The following is a 19,949-nucleotide window of genomic DNA, read 5'->3' on the forward strand; positions in this document are numbered from 1 at the left end:
TTTTCTACAAAATTCTAAATGAGGAATTTTTAGTCCAAGCACCTTACAGAATAGTGAACGAAATCCTTAAATATCCATTTAAAGCCCTGTAACTGGTAAAATGGAGCATCTGCCAAACTCAGGTGGCTCCTGTCCCATTTGCTTATTTTTCAGCCACTACACGTACAGTAGTTTGGATCTGATATTAGAGGCCTGGAAAGGTGACAATTCTCATATTGAAACTTAATGGATTTCAATATTTCTTTTCTGTCACTTCATATTATTACATGCTTTGTTTAAATCAGATTGTAAGCTACTATGACACGCTACAGGATTCTATTGCCAAAAAAGCTCAATGATCCATGAACCATATCCCCTAAACAGACTGTAATACTGAACATGTATATCTGATGCACTTAGTCACCTTGACAAATATTTCTGTGATAAAATTTTGCAGTCAGCTACAGTGACTGTGAACAGAACAGAAAGTTCATGTTTTGATTTCATTTTAACCATATGGGTGATAGTCAGGTGTCAGGAATATGTGATATTAAGCGATATTAGTCATTCTTTGTAAGAATTTATTGGTACATGATTCCAATGTTTTTAAATGAATTCAAATAGTTTAATGTTGAACTAAATAAAGGTGACATGTCTCCACAAAACATCACAGTAAACCCTGAACAGGGGACTGGAATTGTGGTGCATTAGTACCACTGGGATTCCAATCCATTGCTGCTTCAGCGCAAAAAAGACGTTTCGTCCCCATCATTGTCTTCTGAGTGTGAGTCAAGGAATTCTTTGATCAGGTCAAACTCCCTCACTACCTCATGGCCATTCGGCATCATAAACCTGCCCCTCTACATACCCCTTGTCACCCCTTGGATCGAAAATTCTATGCATGAACGGTGTACCAAAGAGAAGTTGCCTGGTGCCCAAATGTCAGATGCATTGTTCATTGCACGGAATTGGGGCTGGGGCTGTGACAAAGGGCATGCAAAGCAGCAGATTTAAAAGACAGAATGGCCGTTAGGAGGTGGGGGAGGTATACTGCATCAAAAAGTTCTCCCACCTCCTTGATTGTATCTCAGAAGATAATCATGAGAAATAATAGTATTTTTTGTGGCAAAGCAGAGGCGCCCCACTGGCACAAATACACCACAATCATCTATAAGGTACTGTTTGAGGTTTATTTTAGAGTTTTGTGGTAACAGGTTCCCTTTAATGCCAAGATTGGAAATAATAATTACTATAACCAAAAGTTTAAAGATCCGGCTCCATACAGAAGTGTACCCTTGGACAGCCAGTCCCATACTGATAACCCTGAAAAAAAAATGATTATTTATATTAAAGCCTCTTAATGCAGTGTCCCTGGAGTTGCCATTAAATTAAATATAATGTACCATAGAACTAGTACACTAGAAAGGTCTGAAGAGGTAAGTCCTCTCCATGACTCCCAATTGTCCTAAATGTGGGTTCTGTTCATGAATCAACAAGAGTAAACTAGGTAGATTTGGTGGTTTTAACCAAAGCATATTTACACACTGAGGTGTGCCACCTGCAACAGGATCTTAGTTCTTCACTAAGCAGATAATGGCATTTTTGTGAAAAAGGACTTTTACGAATATGCAAATGAGCCTCAGGGCCTCATGTGTATGTCACAGAAACTGCTTCAGGTTGTCACCGACTCTCTGGCAGGAGAAGGAAGGGAGGAAGTGGAATCACAGAAAAAAAGGTGTGAATAATGAGCAGCCGAAGGAGCCAGAAGGAGCTTCTATGATGTACATAGGAATGACTGAGTTTCATGAAAAATAAGGTATTAACTGCTAAGTGAAGAATGGCACTAAACAAATGTGGTTGATTATCTTTAAAGAAAATATGTGGCAAGAAAATTACCTATGTTTTAACCCCTTACCGACATGTGAGGGGGCCGAGCCCTCTCCATAGCCGGTAAGTCTTTGCTGCATATTGCAGCAAAGGCTTACCAGTAACACCCGCGATCGGTGCCGGCACAGGAGATTTTAATTTTTTTAAATGTATGAAAACATTATAAAACCTATACAAATTTGGTATCCCCGTAATAGTACCGACCCAAAGAATAAAGTAGACATGTCATTTGGGGTGCACAGTGAAATCCGTAAAATCCAAGCCCACAAGAATACGGCACAAATGCGGTTTTTTACCAATTTCACTGCATTTGGAATTTTTTTCCTGGTACACGGCATGAAATATTAAATACCACCATTTTGAAGTGTAATTTGTTACGCAGAAAATAAGCCATCACACAGCTCTGTACATGGAAAAATAAAAAAGTTACAGATTTTTGAATGTGGGGAGTGAAAAATGAAAACGCAAAATCGAAAAAGAGCCGCGGCGGGAAGGGGTTAAAGTGAACGAACATGGCTGTGCTCATGTGCTACCAGCATTGCAAGTGTGTTGCCAGTGTCGCATTGGCTTCCTTTAGACTCTCTACAGACATCCTTCATGGCGTATGGATCCGTCACCTGTCATAAAGGGATTAAATCTTGTATTGCATTTTTCAAATGAACCCCCACCTCCGCACATTTGTACGAACACAACACCTTTCCAATTTGTCTTTGCTATGGTTATACAAAATGCTGCTATAAAGAAGCCATGATAAAACTTTTCAAAGTAAATTGATGTTGCAATTTGTTGTGGAACGCAAACCAAGATGAATAGCAGATAAGAAAAGCTAATATTTTTCAATATTTTACTATAATTACTTAGCAAAGCTTGTCCCTGTGATCTCTTTTAGCTGGAATTTTATTTCCCTTACTGTTTGTAAGTGTTAAAAAGAGTTCTGGATAAGTCTCCTGGAGGAGCAATAATAATGAGATGGCTCTTACGTCTGCTTGTCATTTATCTTTCACATTTTTATATGTCAAGGTCTGATATGCCTGAAATGTATCTGACACACTCATTATCTGCAAAATATCTATGGTATTTAATTATTGAAATTTCTTTGGTAAAATTAAGTTAAGGCTGAACAAAATATCCCCCAAATCCCTTAAATATCACTTGCAATTGGATAGTTCACTGTGATTTCACTATCTTTATCTGGGCAGTGACATCACTATATACCTCCCTGAGAGTATGTTCAGTGGAGGCCAGGGGGGAATGCAATAATTCTGCATATATCCTCATTAGGCTTCAATGGCCTCTGTATGTTGGATAAGACAGCAATGTATAGCCCTCTATAACCACACAGTGATATGTCAGTGACATACATTGTAAGGATAAGGAATGGAGAGAGCCACAGCACCCGGTACAATTCAGTTCCAAAAATCTTTATTGTAACATCATCCAAGCATAAAAATTGCAACGTTTCGATTCCAGTTGAATCTTTGAAGCGTGAGAAAGATTCAACTGGAATCGAAACGTTGCAATTTTTATGTTGTAATAGATTGTGTGCAAAATCCACATATACTGCCAAACTGTAGCATGGCAGTATATGGTAGGATCAATCAGACAACCTACAGTTAAAGCACCCTAGGGAGTCTGAAAACTAGTAAAAAAATTTTTAAAAATTTTAAAAAAATTATGGTAAAAAAAACTAAAAATTCAAATCACCCCCCTTTCCCTAGAAGTCATATAAATATAAATAAACTGTTAAAATCATAAACACATTAGGTATCGCCAATCGTCCGAAAATGCCAGATCTATCAAAATATAATTAATAATGGAAAATAGCGCCCAATGTCGAAAATGACATTTTTTTGCCATTTTGAAAAATATAAAAAATCAAATAAAAAGTGATCAAAAGGTCGTACAATCCTAAAAAATAAAAGCATTGAAAGTCGCAAAGAATTTTTTTTTGTACAGGAGGTTTTAAATTTTGTAAATGTTTGAAAACATTATAAAACCTATACAAATTTGGTATCTACATGATTTTATTGACCCAATGAATGAAGTAGACCTGTCATTTAGGGTGCACAGTGAAAGAGGTAAAATCCAAGCCCACAAGAAATGGCGCAAATGTGTTTTTTCATCATTTTCACTGCCTTCAGAATTATTTTCCTGCTTCCCTGTATACGGCATAGAATATTAAATACCATCACTAGGAACTGCAATTTGTCATGCAGAAAACAAGCTATCACACAGCTCTATACATGGAAAAATAAAAAAGTTATAGATCTTTGAAGATGGTAAGTGAAAAATAAAGACACAAAAACGAAAAAGGGCCTGGTCCTTAAGGGGTTAAGGCTAGAGATGAGCGAACACTAAAATGCTCGGGTACTCGTTATTCGAGACGAACTTTTCCCGATGCTCGAGTGCTCGTCTCGAATAACGAACCCCATTGAAGTCAATGGGAGACTCGAGCATTTTTCAAGGGGACCAAGGCTCTGCACAGGGAAGCTTGGCCAAACACCTGGGAACCTCAGAAAAGGATGGAAACACCACGGAAATGGACAGGAAACAGCAGGGGCAGCATGCATGGATGCCTCTGAGGCTGCTTAATCGCACCATTATGCCGAAATTATGGGCAACAGCATGGCCATGACAGAGTGACAGAATGAAGCTAGATAGCATGTAAAACATCCAATAATTGACCCTGACACTATAGGGGACGGCATGCAGAGGCAGAGGCAGCGGCAGCAGGCTAGAGAGTGGCATGGCGACATACCCTAATTGGACTCAGGCTTCAAACCAATGGGTGTCAGAGAGGAACCAAAGGAGGTGAGCAAGAAGCGCTCAAATAATATCGGTACATGATAAAAGTTTGCCAGTATATTTTGTGGATTACACAGCAGGGTGGCGACAAAGTTAACATGGAAGCCATGAAAACAACCCAAAATTCTGCCTGACACAGCTCGTTTGATAAGGGGACCATGTATGCTTACAGTTCATGCCAGTCGCTGCACTGGCTGCCAGTCTCCTTTCGAATACAGTTTAAAATAATAATAACCCTCATCCATAAAGCTCTGTATAATGCTGCACCCCCCTACCTCTCCTCTCTTATCTCAGTCTATCGCCCAACCCGTGCTCTTAGATCCGCCAGTGATCTTAGATTAACCTCTACCCTAGTGCGGACCTCCCACTCGCGTCTCCAAGACTTCTCTAGAGCTGCACCAATTCTATGGAATGCTCTGCCCTGGACTATCAGACTAATACCTAACCTCCAAAGTTTCAAACGTGCTCTTAAAACCCATTTCTTTAGGCAAGCCTATAACACTCATTAACTGCATGAAGTTTTAACTCTTCTACTAACCCGTCCTGTGTCGTCCTCCCATCTGTTATCCAGCAACCAACAGGCACCAGACTTCTCTGCAGTCCCATTCACCCTGGACCTGGTATATAAGATGACGGCTGAGTGGTTCAAGCGACAGCAATTCCATTTATTATATTTTTTTCTATTCCCTAAGAAGAATGGCTTGACCATTAAATATTCTTTTACCTCGTGTTACCCCATCATCTTCATAAACCGTAAGCTCTGGCGAGCAGGGACCTCACTCCTGTTGTTCCATACAAATGTTGTGCTCTGTTACATTACATTTGTATTTGTTTCCTATGATTTGTAAAGCGCTACAGAATATGATGACGCTATATAAATAAAGATTATTATTATTATTATGGAGGCAGTGAACTAGTAGTAGATTAAAGGTGCTGCAACTATGTTAGTTGGATCTTGGGATGGAGCTGGCGCTCTGCAGCCAGGCAAGCTTTTGCCAATCCAAGCCCCTGTCTCTAGGCTACTCCCCAAACAGCACTTCTAAGAACCTTTTGTATAAGATCAAGTGTAGTAGCGTTCTTATAAGTTTAGGATATGGCGGGTGAGGGGAATGTAAACAGATGCGCAAGAAGCGCTGAAATAATATCCCTAAATGGTAAAAGTTTGCAAGTATATTTTGTGGATTACACAGCAGGGTGGCGACAAAGTTAACAACTTTGATGTGGAATGCCCTGTAATAGCTCTTGGGCGGTGTGCCTTTTATCGCCTAGGCTCAGCAGTTTCAGCACCGCCTGCTGTCGCTTAGCGACGGCACTGCTGCTGTGCCTAGAGCTACCGACTGATGGCGCCATGCCCACGGATGGTAATTCGGAGGAGGAGGAGGTGGAGGAGGGGTGGGAGGAGGTATAGTAGGCCTTTGAGACCTGGACCGAGGTAGGCCCCGCAATTCTCTGCGTCGGCAGTATATGACCAGCCCCAGGGTCAGACTCGGTCCCAGCCTGCACCAAGTTAAGTGTAGTAGCGTTCTTATAAGTTTGGGATATGGCGGGTGAGGGGAATGTAAACAGATGCGCAAGAAGCGCATGATGCGCATGGAGCTGGCGCTCCGCTGCCAGGCGAGCTTTCGCCAATTCAAGCCCCTGTCTCTAGGCTACTCCCCAAACAGCACTTCTAAGAACCTTTTGTATAAGATCAAGTGTAGTAGCGTTCTTATAAGTTTAGGATATGCCGGGTGAGGGGAATGTAAACAGATGCGCAAGAAGCGCATGATGCGCATGGAGCTGGCGCTCCGCTGCCAGGCGAGCTTTCGCCAATTCAAGCCCCTGTCTCTAGGCTACTCCCCAAACAGCACTTCTAAGAACCTTTTGTATAAGATCAAGTGTAGTAGCGTTCTTATAAGTTTAGGATATGCCGGGTGAGGGGAATGTAAACAGATGCGCAAGAAGCGCATGATGCGCATGGAGCTGGCGCTCCGCTGCCAGGCGAGCTTTCGCCAATTCAAGCCCCTGTCTCTAGGCTACTCCCCAAACAGCACTTCTAAGAACCTTTTGTATAAGATCAAGTGTAGTAGCGTTCTTATAAGTTTAGGATATGCCGGGTGAGGGGAATGTAAACAGATGCGCAAGAAGCGCATGATGCGCATGGAGCTGGCGCTCCGCTGCCAGGCGAGCTTTCGCCAATTCAAGCCCCTGTCTCTAGGCTACTCCCCAAACAGCACTTCTAAGAACCTTTTGTATAAGATCAAGTGTAGTAGCGTTCTTATAAGTTTAGGATATGCCGGGTGAGGGGAATGTAAACAGATGCGCAAGAAGCGCTGAAATAATATCCCTAAATGGTAAAAGTTTGCCAGTATATTTTGTGGATAACACAGCAGGGTGGCGACAAAGTTAACAACTTTGATGTGGAATCCATGAAAACAACCCAAATTTCTGCCTGACACACCTCGTTTGATAAAGGGACGATGTATGGAGGCAGCTATATGGACGACTTTTGGAGGTAGCAATGGAGACAACGTGTGGAGGCTGCTATGGAGACAATTTAATTTGGATAGTGCCTGTATGTGGCAGTCCCAAACATTTTTCAAACCAGAGGAGCAGGTAGGTGGCCCTCCAGTAAAATGGAATAGATTGAGTGCCTGTATGTGGCAGTCCCAAAAATGTTTCAAACCAGAGGAGCAGGTAGGTGGCCCTGCAGTAAAATGGAATAGATTGAGTGCCTGTATGTGGCAGTCCCAAAAATTTTTCAAACCAGAGGAGCAGGTAGGTGGCCCTCCAGTAAAATGGAATAGATTGAGTGCCTGTATGTGGCAGTCCCAAAAATGTTTCAAACCAGAGGAGCAGGTAGGTGGCCCTGCAGTAAAATGGAATAGATTGAGTGCCTGTATGTGGCAGTCCCAAAAATGTTTCAAACCAGAGGAGCAGGTAGGTGGCCCTGCAGTAAAATGGAATAGATTGAGTGCCTGTATGTGGCAGTCCCAAAAATTTTTCAAACCAGAGGAGCAGGTAGGTGGCCCTCCAGTAAAATGGAATAGATTGAGTGCCTGTATGTGGCAGTCCCAAAAATGTTTCAAACCAGAGGAGCAGGTAGGTGGCCCTGCAGTAAAATGGAATAGATTGAGTGCCTGTATGTGGCAGTCCCAAAAATGTTTCAAACCAGAGGAGCAGGTAGGTGGCCCTGCAGTAAAATGGAATAGATTGAGTGCCTGTATGTGGCACTCACAAAAATTGTTTCAAACAGAGGACCGGGTAGGTGGCCCTCCAGAAAAATTAAATGCATGAAGTACTATAGCAAGAGCCAGTGGGCCCTGTCAAAAAATAGCCATTTTCCTCTGCTTTACTGTACAAAGAGGAGGAGAAGGAGGAAAATGAGGAGGAGGAGGAGTGGATCAATTATTCAGGTTGAGCTTCCTTCACCTGGTGGAGATTGGAAATTCTGAGAAATCCAGCCTTTATTCATTTTAATAAGCGTCAGCCTGTCAGCGCTGTCAGTCGACAGGCGTGTACGCTTATCGGTGATGATGCCACCAGCTGCACTGAAAACCCGCTCGGACAAGACGCTAGCGGCAGGGCAGGCAAGAACCTCCAAGGCGTACAGCGCCAGTTCGTGCCACATGTCCAGCTTTGAAACCCAGTAGTTGTAGGGAGCTGTGTGATCATTTAGGACGATGGTATGGTCAGCTACGTACTCCCTCACCATCTTTCTGTAAAGATCAGCCCTACTCTGCCGAGACTGGGGACAGGTGACAGTGTCTTGCTGGGGTGACATAAAGCTGGCAAAAGCCTTGAATAGCGTACCCTTGCCAGTGCTGGACAAGCTGCCTGCTCACTTACTCTCCCTCGCTACTTGTCCCGCAGAACTACGCACTCTGCCGCTAGCGCTGTCAGAAGGGAAATACTGTTTCAGCTTGTGCACCAGGGCCTGCTGGTATTCATGCATTCTCACACTCCTTTCCTCTGCAGGGATGAGAGTGGAAAGATTTTGCTTGTACCGTGGGTCCAGGAGAGTGAACACCCAGTAATCGGTGCTGGAATAAATTCTTTGAACGCGAGGGTCACGGGATAGGCAGCCTAGCATGAAATCTGCCATATGCGCCAGAGTACCAACGCGTAAGAATTCACTCCCCTCACTGGCCTGACTGTCCATTTCCTCCTCCTCCAACTCCTCCAACACCTCTTCTTCTGCCCATACACGCTGAACAGTAAAGGACTCAACAATGGTCCCCTCTTGTGTCTCACCAACATTCTCCTCCTCTTCCTCCTCATCCTCCTCCACCTCCACCTCCTCCGATATGCGCTGAGAAACAGACCTGAGGGTGCTTTGGCTATCAACAAGGGAATATTCTTCCCCTGTCTCTTGTGACGAGCGCAAAGCTTCCGACTTCATGCTGACCAGAGAGTTTTTCAACAGGCCAAGCAGCGGGATGGTGAGGCTGATGATGGCGGCATCGCCACTGACCATCTGTGTTGACTCCTCAAAGTTACTCAGCACCTGACAGATATCAGACATCCACGTCCACTCCTCATTGTAGACTTGAGGAAGCTGACTGACCTGACTACCAGTTCTGGTGGAAGTTGACATCTGGCAGTCTACAATCGCTCTGCGCTGCTGGTAAACTCTGGATAACATGGTCAGTGTTGAATTCCACCTCGTGGGCACGTCGCACAACAGTCGGTGAGCAGGCAGTTGGAGGCGGCGCTGCGCTGCCCTGAGAGTGGCAGCATCTGGGCTGGACTTCCTGAAATGCGCACAGATGCGGCGCACCTTCGTGAGCAAATCAGACAGATTGGGGTATGTCTTGAGGAAACGCTGAACTATCAGATTTAACACATGGGCCAGGCATGGCACATGTGTCAGTCTGCCGAGTTGCAGAGCCGCCACCAGGTTACGGCCGTTGTCACACACAACCATTCCCGGCTTGAGGTTCAGCGGTGCCAGCCACAGATCAGTCTGCGCCGTGATGCCCTGTAATAGCTCTTGGGCGGTGTGCCTTTTGTCGCCTAGGCTCAGCAGTTTGAGCACCGCCTGCTGTCGCTTAGCGACGGCACTGCTGCTGTGCCTAGAGCTACCGACTGATGGCGCCGTGCCCACGGATGGTAGTTCGGAGGAGGAGGTGGAGGAGGGGTGGGAGGAGGAGGAGGCATAGTAGGCCTGAAACACCTGGACCGAGGTAGGCCCCGCAATCCTCGGCGTCGGCAGTATATGAGCAGCCCCAGTGTCAGACTCGGTCCCAGCCTCCACCAAGTTAACCCAATGTGCCGTCAGCGATATATAGTGGCCCTGCCCGGCAGCACTCGTCCACGTGTCCGTGGTCAGGTGGACCTTGTCAGAAACGGCGTTGGTCAGGGCACGGATGATGTTGTCTGACACGTGCTGGTGCAGGGCTGGGACGGCACATCGGGAAAAGTAGTGGCGGCTGGGGACCGAATACCGAGGGGCGGCCGCCGCCATGAGGTTGCGAAAGGCCTCGGTCTCTACTAGCCTATAGGGCAGCATCTCCAGGCTAAGCAATCTGGAGATGTGCACATTAAGGGCTTGGGCGTGCGGGTGGGTTGCACTATATTTGCGTTTCCGCTCCAGCGTCTGGGGTATGGAGAGCTGAACGCTGGTGGATGCTGTGGAGGATCGTGGAGGCGACGATGGGGTTTTTGTGGCAGGGTCCTGGGCAGGGGGCTGACTAGCAGCTGACACAGGGGAAGGAGCAGTGGTGTGCACGGCCGGAGGTGAACGGGCTTGTTGCCACTGAGTGGGGTGTTTAGCATTCATATGCCTGCGCATACTGGTGGTAGTTAAGCTAGTAGTGGTGGAACCCCTGCTGAGCCTGGTTTGGCAAATGTTGCACACCACAGTCCGTCGGTCATCCGGTGTTTCCTTAAAGAACCTCCAGACTTCTGAAGATCTAGCCCTCGCCGCAGGAGCCCTCGCCACGGGAGCTTCACTAGTTGACACATTTGGCGCTGATGCACCAGCTCTGGCCCTGCCTCTCCGTCTGGCCCCACCACTGCCTCTTCCAACCTGTTCTGGTCGAGGACTCTCCTCCGTCTCAGAAGCACTGTGTTCACCCGGCCTCTCAACCCAGCTTGGGTCTGTCACCTCATCATCCTCCGATCCCTCAGTCTGCTCCCCCCTCGGACTTCCTGCCCTGACAACAACTTCCCCACTGTCTGACAACCGTGTCTCCTCATCGTCGGACACCTCTTTACACACTTCCACTACGTCAAGAAGGTCATCATCACCCACAGACTGTGACTGTTGGAAAACCTGGGCATCGGAAAATTGCTCAGCAGCAACCGGACAAGTGGTTTGTGACTGTGGGAAGGGTCCAGAAAACAGTTCCTCAGAGTATGCCGGTTCAAATGGCAAATTTTGCTGGGAGGGGGCAGACTGGGGGGGAGGAGGCTGAGGTGCAGGAGCTGGAGGAGTGGCGATTTCGGTGACATGGGTGGACTGCGTGGAAGACTGACTGGTGGTGGACAAATTGCTCGAAGCATTGTCAGCAATCCACGACATCACCTGTTCGCACTGTTCTGGCCTCAACAGTGCTCTACCACGAGTCCCAGTAACTTCAGACATGAACCTAGGGAGTGTAGCTCTGCGGCGTTCCCCTGCTCCCTCATCAGCAGGTGGTGTCTCACCCCGCCCAGGACCACGGCCTCTGACCCCTGCAGTAGTTGGACGCCCACGTCCCCGCCCTCGACCTCTACCCCTAGCCCTCGGGTTAAACATTTTTAAAATGAGAGTTATAACTTTATTTTTTTTTTTACTTTTTTTGTTTTTTTTTGTGTTTTTTTTTTTTTTTGTGTTTTTTGTTTTTTTTTGAGTTTTTAAAACCAAACAATGCTATCCTATTGCTATGGCTATTTTCTAGCCAAGTATCAAAGCACACTACTATGCCAGATGAGATGACACTGAGTTAGTGCCTAATTGAAATCCAACCCCTACTAAATTTTCCCACTTCGGTCTTTGCTATGGATATGTGCGTCACTAAGCGCAGAACACAGCGGTCGCAAGTCTCACTACAAATTGCTCAGAATTGGCTAGTACATGCACTGCAGAAAGTACAGCCACCAGCAGATCAACCAGAAATCAAATATATAGAACGCTACTGTATGCGTAAGTAAGCTCTTTGTATTCTCCTATGGCTATTTTCTAGCCAAGTATCAAAGCACACTACTATGCCAGATGAGATGACACTGAGTTAGTGCCTAATTGAAATCCAACCCCTACTAAATTTTCCCACTTCGGTCTTTGCTATGGATATGTGCGTCACTAAGCGCAGAACACAGCGGTCGCAAGTCTCACTACAAATTGCTCAGAATTGGCTAGTACATGCACTGCAGAAAGTACAGCCACCAGCAGATCAACCAGAAATCAAATACATAGAACGCTACTGTATGCGTAAGTAAGCTCTTTGTATTCTCCTATGGCTATTTTCTAGCCAAGTATCAAAGCACACTACTATGCCAGATGAGATGACACTGAGTTAGTGCCTAATTGAAATCCAACCCCTACTAAATTTTCCCACTTCGGTCTTTGCTATGGATATGTGCGTCACTAAGCGCAGAACACAGCGGTCGCAAGTCTCACTACAAATTGCTCAGAATTGGCTAGTACATGCACTGCAGAAAGTACAGCCACCAGCAGATCAACCAGAAATCAAATATATAGAACGCTACTGTATGCGTAAGTAAGCTCTTTGTATTCTCCTATGGCTATTTTCTAGCCAAGTATCAAAGCACACTACTATGCCAGATGAGATGACACTGAGTTAGTGCCTAATTGAAATCCAACCCCTACTAAATTTTCCCACTTCGGTCTTTGCTATGGATATGTGCGTCACTAAGCGCAGAACACAGCGGTCGCAAGTCTCACTACAAATTGCTCAGAATTGGCTAGAACATGCACTGCAGAAAGTACAGCCACCAGCAGATCAACCAGAAATCAAATATATAGAACGCTACTGTATGCGTAAGTAAGCTCTTTGTATTCTCCTATGGCTATTTTCTAGCCAAGTATCAAAGCACACTACTATGCCAGATGAGATGACACTGAGTTAGTGCCTAATTGAAATCCAACCCCTACTAAATTTTCCCACTTCGGTCTTTGCTATGGATATGTGCGTCACTAAGCGCAGAACACAGCGGTCGCAAGTCTCACTACAAATTGCTCAGAATTGGCTAGTACATGCACTGCAGAAAGTACAGCCACCAGCAGATCAACCAGAAATCAAATATATAGAACGCTACTGTATGCGTAAGTAAGCTCTTTGTATTCTCCTATGGCTATTTTCTAGCCAAGTATCAAAGCACACTACTATGCCAGATGAGATGACACTGAGTTAGTGCCTAATTGAAATCCAACCCCTACTAAATTTTCCCACTTCGGTCTTTGCTATGGATATGTGCGTCACTAAGCGCAGAACACAGCGGTCGCAAGTCTCACTACAAATTGCTCAGAATTGGCTAGTACATGCACTGCAGAAAGTACAGCCACCAGCAGATCAACCAGAAATCAAATATATAGAACGCTACTGTATGCGTAAGTAAGCTCTTTGTATTCTCCTATGGCTATTTTCTAGCCAAGTATCAAAGCACACTACTATGCCAGATGAGATGACACTGAGTTAGTGCCTAATTGAAATCCAACCCCTACTAAATTTTCCCACTTCGGTCTTTGCTATGGATATGTGTGCCACTAAGAGCTAAACACAACGGTAGCAAGTCCCCCTGCTAATTCCTCACAAAATGGTACTAGATGCAAATTAAAATAAAAAAAGTAGAACGTTATTGTAGCCCTAAGAAGGGCTGTTGGGTTCTTTGAGAATCACTCCTGCCTAACAGTAAGCTAATAGAACACCCTAACGCTTTCCCTGACCAGCAGCAGCTCTCTCCCTAGCGGCATCCAGACACAGAATGATCCGAGCAGCGCGGGCAGCGGCTAGTCTATCCCAGGGTCACCTGATCTGGCCAGCCAACCACTGCTATCGACGTGTAAGGGTACCACGTCATGCTGGGTGGAGTGCAGAGTCTCCTGGCTTGTGATTGGCTCTGTTTCTGGCCGCCAAAAAGCAAAACGGCGGGAGCTGCCATTTTCTCGAGCGGGCGAAGTATTCGTCCGAGCAACGAGCAGTTTCGAGTACCCTAATGCTCGACCGAGCATCAAGCTCGGACGAGCATGTTCGCTCATCTCTAGTTAAGGCCTCTGCATGTAACTGCACACTCTTCTTTGCAATTACATAAATTACAATAATGGACTCCATTAAATATGGGTTAAATTAACACTTTTTCTGTTAATATTGAAACGGTCTATTGGTCTAGTTAACATGCACAATAATAAAATACTTATTTTTTTTTAAATAATAAAATATACTAAAACTTGATTTTTTCTTTCTGCCATCATATCAATGATTTGACAGCCATGCATGATCTTAATATTATAACTAGTCATTTCTGTAATCATTCTACTTGGATTATGACATACACCATAATTCTATAAAGTGAACAATTACTGAATTATATGTTTTAGTTGTGAAATGTTTGAACTGGTTCTTATAATAGGAGATGAAAATAACAGACACTTGCCAAAAGCTCATTATCATAAAGAGAGTAATCGGCATCCATTTATGTTTCCATTTTTGATTATGTTTTAAATAGCAGTTTCCAAACTGCTTACATTTTTTTATACTTCAAAAAAAAATAAAATTGTTTACTTCTTTGAAACATACATTATCATAGTGTTAGTGATTAGTGTTATGTGTAATTATTCTATAATTATAGTTATTTCCAAGACATTTTCAATAGACGGCCACTCAAGCAATCACTTTTACCTTTCAAATACGTTATTTTTGCTTTTATTATGACTAATTATATACATTTCTTTCTGGAGAGTTTATTGACAAAGGTGAAAATATGAAGTACACATTGTCTGAAGATGACTTAAAAAGGCATTGGGTGCTACAAGTAGCACAAGGTGAGGTGCTACAGAAGAATTAATGTGCTGCAAAAAAAAAAGAAGGTTAAAGAAAAACTAAAAGTAGAAGCAGAAGGTCATGAATATTAGTCCACTGACTAAACAAATTCTCCAAAAAATTACCAGAAAATTAATAAAAGCTAAACTTTTATAGGTCAAATAAGTACAAGACCAATTTAAGAATTAAGTTCAAAGGAGAATGGCATTCACTCGCTGTTAGTGTCCACATTGTAATCCTTTATTTAGACATAAACAGGGGAGGGGAATGGAGGCATAGTTCAGAAAGCATTGACCATTTCACGCTTTTTTCTAGATTGTATACATCGTAAATGTGTGGAACGGTAGTTGCTTACTACACTATGACTCAATTCCTCTTTTCCTATATATGTGAGTATGCCTAAATAAAGGATTACAATTTGGAAGACCACAGTTAGTGAGTGCCAGTCTCCTTGAACTATTCTGTACATATTTAATTTTCCAATACTAATACACTACTACCACACCAGGATACCACCATACTCCTTACTCTTGTATTCTTGTAAGTTTACTACAACGGCTTGTATGAACTACCCCAACACTGCAGCCATTATCCATTTAGAGCAGTAGCTGCTTCATCTCTTTATCCAGCAATGTTATAATTTCATTTGTTTTTGAGGAGCACATAGGATAAGAAATATTTGGAAAATTGGTGTCCAATCCAAGACTATAAAGTTCTGTATGAAATTATGAAATAGGAAATTCTAAAGACTTCTGTTTTAGTCATCTTTGGACCTTCAAAAATTTGCAATATGCATGCACCCAATCAACTGATGAATGAATGTGTGATATGGTTTACCACTTGGTTTGCAACTCTTTAAGAAGTCTTCCTATGAACTACAAAGAAATGTCAGCCTTGAAAGCGCATAGATAAAACTCAGATTATTTTTTGCTCGATTAGATTTACATTCAAAACGGAGACTTCTAAAATAAATATTTGCTTTGGTTTATGCAAAAAATTCCTCTACAGCCTCTTATGTTTTTTATGTATATATAAGTAAACCATTTTGACACAAGTCATAATAGTAACACAGTATTTCACTAAGAACTCTATCATTGATGTCAAATAATAATAAGGCACCTAAACAGTGATCTTTGGTGCTCCTTACCCCCCCCCCCCCTCTCCATTGAAAGCCAAGCGGCCCCAGCCATAGTAGGGCATAGTATAGGACAAGTCCTATTTCATGCACCCCACCCCCCCTACTTGGTTACCTGAGATGAGACAGTGTTCGCTCACCCGACCATGACCGAATCACCATACGTTCATGGTCTTACAGTGATTGCCACCGGACCTTCTATTCTTTACTATGGAAACTTTAGCAGTTATTAAATGTTTACTTTATAGAACATTTCTGTGCAGTTTTGACTTATATAATAAATTAGGTTTTAAATTTTTAATGAGTTTTGCCAAAGATTCAGTATTATAGCCAATCCACAGGGCAGGGAATAAAATGATGATTGGAATGAATCTAGGCATTGGGCCATTTGTCCTGCTACTCCAATTATTACCTATATAACAGCTTGAGAAGCTTAAGAATGAAGCTTAAGAATGAAGAGAGAAGCTATCTCTGGAATTGCCCTATTTATAAGAATTGTGCATACTCAAAAATATTACTCCATTCATTTAGTGGAGCAAAGGTCTCATGATCAGTGAAGGTTTCAGTGGTCAGACGCCCAATAATCAACTATTAATGTACTCATTCTTAAGTGATAAAAACCTGTTCCCTGACATCCTGTTACAAAAGACATCATGAAATCCTTGGAAAAAGTTAAGTAAAAATGGGGGCTCCTGTCAATATACATGGTTAAATGTTAAGTTGAATGCCATACTATTCTGCATTGCTTTACAAAAATGTTGGTGAATATACAAACAAAATTAAATATCAATGAATAATAAAATAATGATAAGACAATTTGAAATGTCCGGTGGACATTTCAAAATGTCCCCGAAGGGACATAAAAAATGTGCGTAAAAAATGTCAAAAAAACCCCCCAGGAATAAAAATAAATAATAGATAAATGACCCCCCCATAAGTCATATTATATAACATTTATCAAATTACAGCATTGAACAAATTGAATATTTACATTATCCCCTGTTCCACTAAACCAAACTGAGAGACAGTTGTAGAATGGGGAAATTGTAACATTTCTCTTGTACATCTCAGTATCAACCAATTATTAATGCACCCATATAATATTACCTACTATTCTTAATATATTGTTTATAAGACTAATCTACAATCTACATGCATGGAATATGAACTAAATAACTTTTTAACCAACATTGAGTACATATCATAGGTCAAAACTGTGGGGCACATTTACTAAGGGCTTTGCGCCTGTTTTCTGTGGGACTTTGCACGTTCTTTCTAGTGAAAACTGCTTGCACAGGTATTTAAGAAGTGTCTGCACCACAAATGTGTTGCACACCCCATGTTAAAGATAGACCATAAAAGAAGTGGTGCACTCTGTCGGGCCAGTTCAGTGAGCACCAGATTCATAAAATATGGGTGCCAGAAATCTTGCGCACCCTGCATTATACACAGGCAAGCTACAATTAGTTTCCACCTTTTTCGGTAAATGTGCCCCTAGGTTTATAGCATTAATGGTTTCCAATGATCATATAACATTGGTTGGTAACTTTTGGTTTATTGAGAATAGTATAAAGTATATTATATGCAGACCATAATCTGCCATTTACTATATTTCTAGATGCTAAAAGAATGCATTAAGGAGCTGATTGAAAATAATTTATGTTTACAAATACATAACCACTTTTTTACTTCATTTCCCTTCATCATTCGATGTGTTATTTAAAAATCAATAAACAATTTCTCTAAAAGCTTTGCTTGTGCGCTGATCATATTCAACACTCATATTCAAAGGCATGTTTGTGTAATTAATAATTGATTTATCTCTGTAATTTCTACCAACAAAACATCAGTCTGAAAATATAACATGTAATGGTGGCAAATATAACAAACCTACCATAAAAATCTTATCTTAAGGTAGCTCTGATGGTAGGTTGCCATTTACATTCTAAACCATAAACTATCTTTAATACATGTAGCATTCTAGTATTATTGAAATAGTTTATCTACCATATGCTAATTTCTGGCAGAGGATAGTGGGGTGTAGAGTATCTCAAATCTATGCAGAGCACATGCACGGTAGCATAGTGACACCTGAAGGAGCCGAGGATGAGGAAACAGGGACCGGGGAAAAGCAGGAAGGCAGGGACAGCAAGGCAGGGACAGTAGTAGGGACAGTAGTAGGGACAGGAAGGCATGGACAGTAGCCTTTGCTCCAGCTGCCCAGAGAAGCTACAAGTTAGCATATAAGTTAGATAAACTTTAGTTTAGTGTGGGTTTAGCCTGTAAATGGCAACCTACCGTTTACCATTTACCTTAAAAGGTAGATTTTTGAGGGTAGGTTTTCTGTGACTCTTTATTATAATAAATGAATAATAGCAAGCAATGAAGTTGGATGACATAAAAATGCTAGTACTGGGCCAAAAGTTTTTGAACGCAATGCAAAAGATGCATGGGAGGGGCTTGTCCTAATCGCACCAAAATTTTGGCATACAAACAGTGCAAAACACATGGTTCTTTTACCACCCCTATCCTGGTCTTAAATTCTGATGTCTAAACTTGAACTTCCATTGGTGGTTGGGATTGGTCCCAATGACTCCAGCCAGTCTGGCTGAGCCAAGGCAAAAGCAAAGATTGACTACTGGACATAGAATGGTAATTAGTGCAGGGTCTCACACTCAAAAGTTTATTCTGCATGCAAAAATTTAATGAAGCATCCTGAATGCCAGACAATTTTACTAGAGAAGTCCTATTTGCTAACCTGAAACAGTAGCAGCTTATACTGTTTATCCCATTATAGATATTTATCCTCTAGACATAGGTTAAAAATTAAGTGCTTGAGACCATCAACCATTAAAGCAAGGGTGCAATAGGTCTAATGGACTATGCACTATGTTCACCTGTACTGATTTTACGGATTTTTGAATAAAGAAGAAAGTTTTTTAAACTAGCCTGGAGTGCCGATCTCTACCCTTTCCTGTTCTACTATTGTCAAAGGGCATTCCGACAAGCCCATTCGGGATACGTGCACCGGACTCCACAGAGGTGTTTCCCACGGCTCTTCGAGGTCCACGTGAGTGAGCGGTTGCTCGAAAGTGTTGTTGTATACTGCAATAGGTTAAGACTTGCCACTGAATTCTCCTCTATGGTTGTGCTGTTGATAAATGGGTAACACTTCTTGTCTTACTGGAAATGACGTAGATGCAATACCACTCATATCCTCATAGTAGGTGTTGTGATGTTTAAAGAACTAGGCAGCCCTTTTCATTTCTAAATCACCCTTTTAATGAAACTTATAAAAGATCCAACATTAAAGTCTCAGGGAGAACACAATAAATTATTGCTTTAAAAATACTAATTGTTTATCAGTCGGAGTGAAACTAATCAAGCTTCCAACATAACATAAACCATAAAGTATCATATCGCTGTCTCCTTATCCCCCTTGCTCTTAACCAGACACACTAGACTGGACACCTGTTTTGTTAAATCACTAACAATTTATAAAAAAAAGCCCTAGATTTTGTTCTAAGCAATAAGCTGGCTGCCTGCCACATGTCATTGGTTGTAGTTCTTGTTGCTGAAAAAAAATAGCTAGAACATGAAAAGCAATTTTCAGTAACATTCTATAATGCTGGACACCAGCCATTGTTATACTTGTAACAATTCAATTTCATAATGATACATATGCTGTTATGGAAATTATTGTACATTTGATAGCTCTAATAGATCTTACTCCTCCTCAGTAATTTAAAATAGAGAAAAATGTTGCTCACCCTTTTCAATAGGAAAAAGGATATAGCAGAATAAATAAGAATAAAAGGCCCACATAAAAATGTAGTATTATCCTTATTGTTATTAATATTGATAATATAAAAAATAAAATATATCAACCCGTATCCACTTTTAACGGTGGTCATTACGGGTACTTATTCGGTTGGGACATCTTTCTACAGCATCATAAGAAAATTGCAGGACCTCCTGCATCCCGCTGCTGCCAGTGCTGTGTTATCACAATCCAGCCCTGGCATTGATCCCCGGGATCTCAAAATCTGCGGGTGTTTAACCTCTTAGACACTGCTGTGAAACATAGAGGGTGCTGTCTTAGTGGGTGCAAAGATAGTGAACTGGTTATGGAATGGTGTTGCAAGGTTTGATAACTCTCTATTAAGCCATCAATTAACGTA

At 42.4% G+C, this 19,949-nt stretch overlaps 1 protein-coding gene across 11 annotated transcripts in view; it reads right to left on the minus strand.

Annotated features, from left to right (window-relative positions):
• Window positions 1-19,949, minus strand: part of SGCZ (sarcoglycan zeta) — a 498,244-nt gene that overhangs the window by 127,154 nt on the left and 351,141 nt on the right. The window lies entirely within an intron of this gene.

The sequence above is a fragment of the Engystomops pustulosus genome, chromosome 1 (genome assembly GCF_040894005.1).
Source record: "Engystomops pustulosus chromosome 1, aEngPut4.maternal, whole genome shotgun sequence".
Taxonomy (NCBI): Eukaryota; Metazoa; Chordata; class Amphibia; order Anura; family Leptodactylidae; genus Engystomops; species Engystomops pustulosus.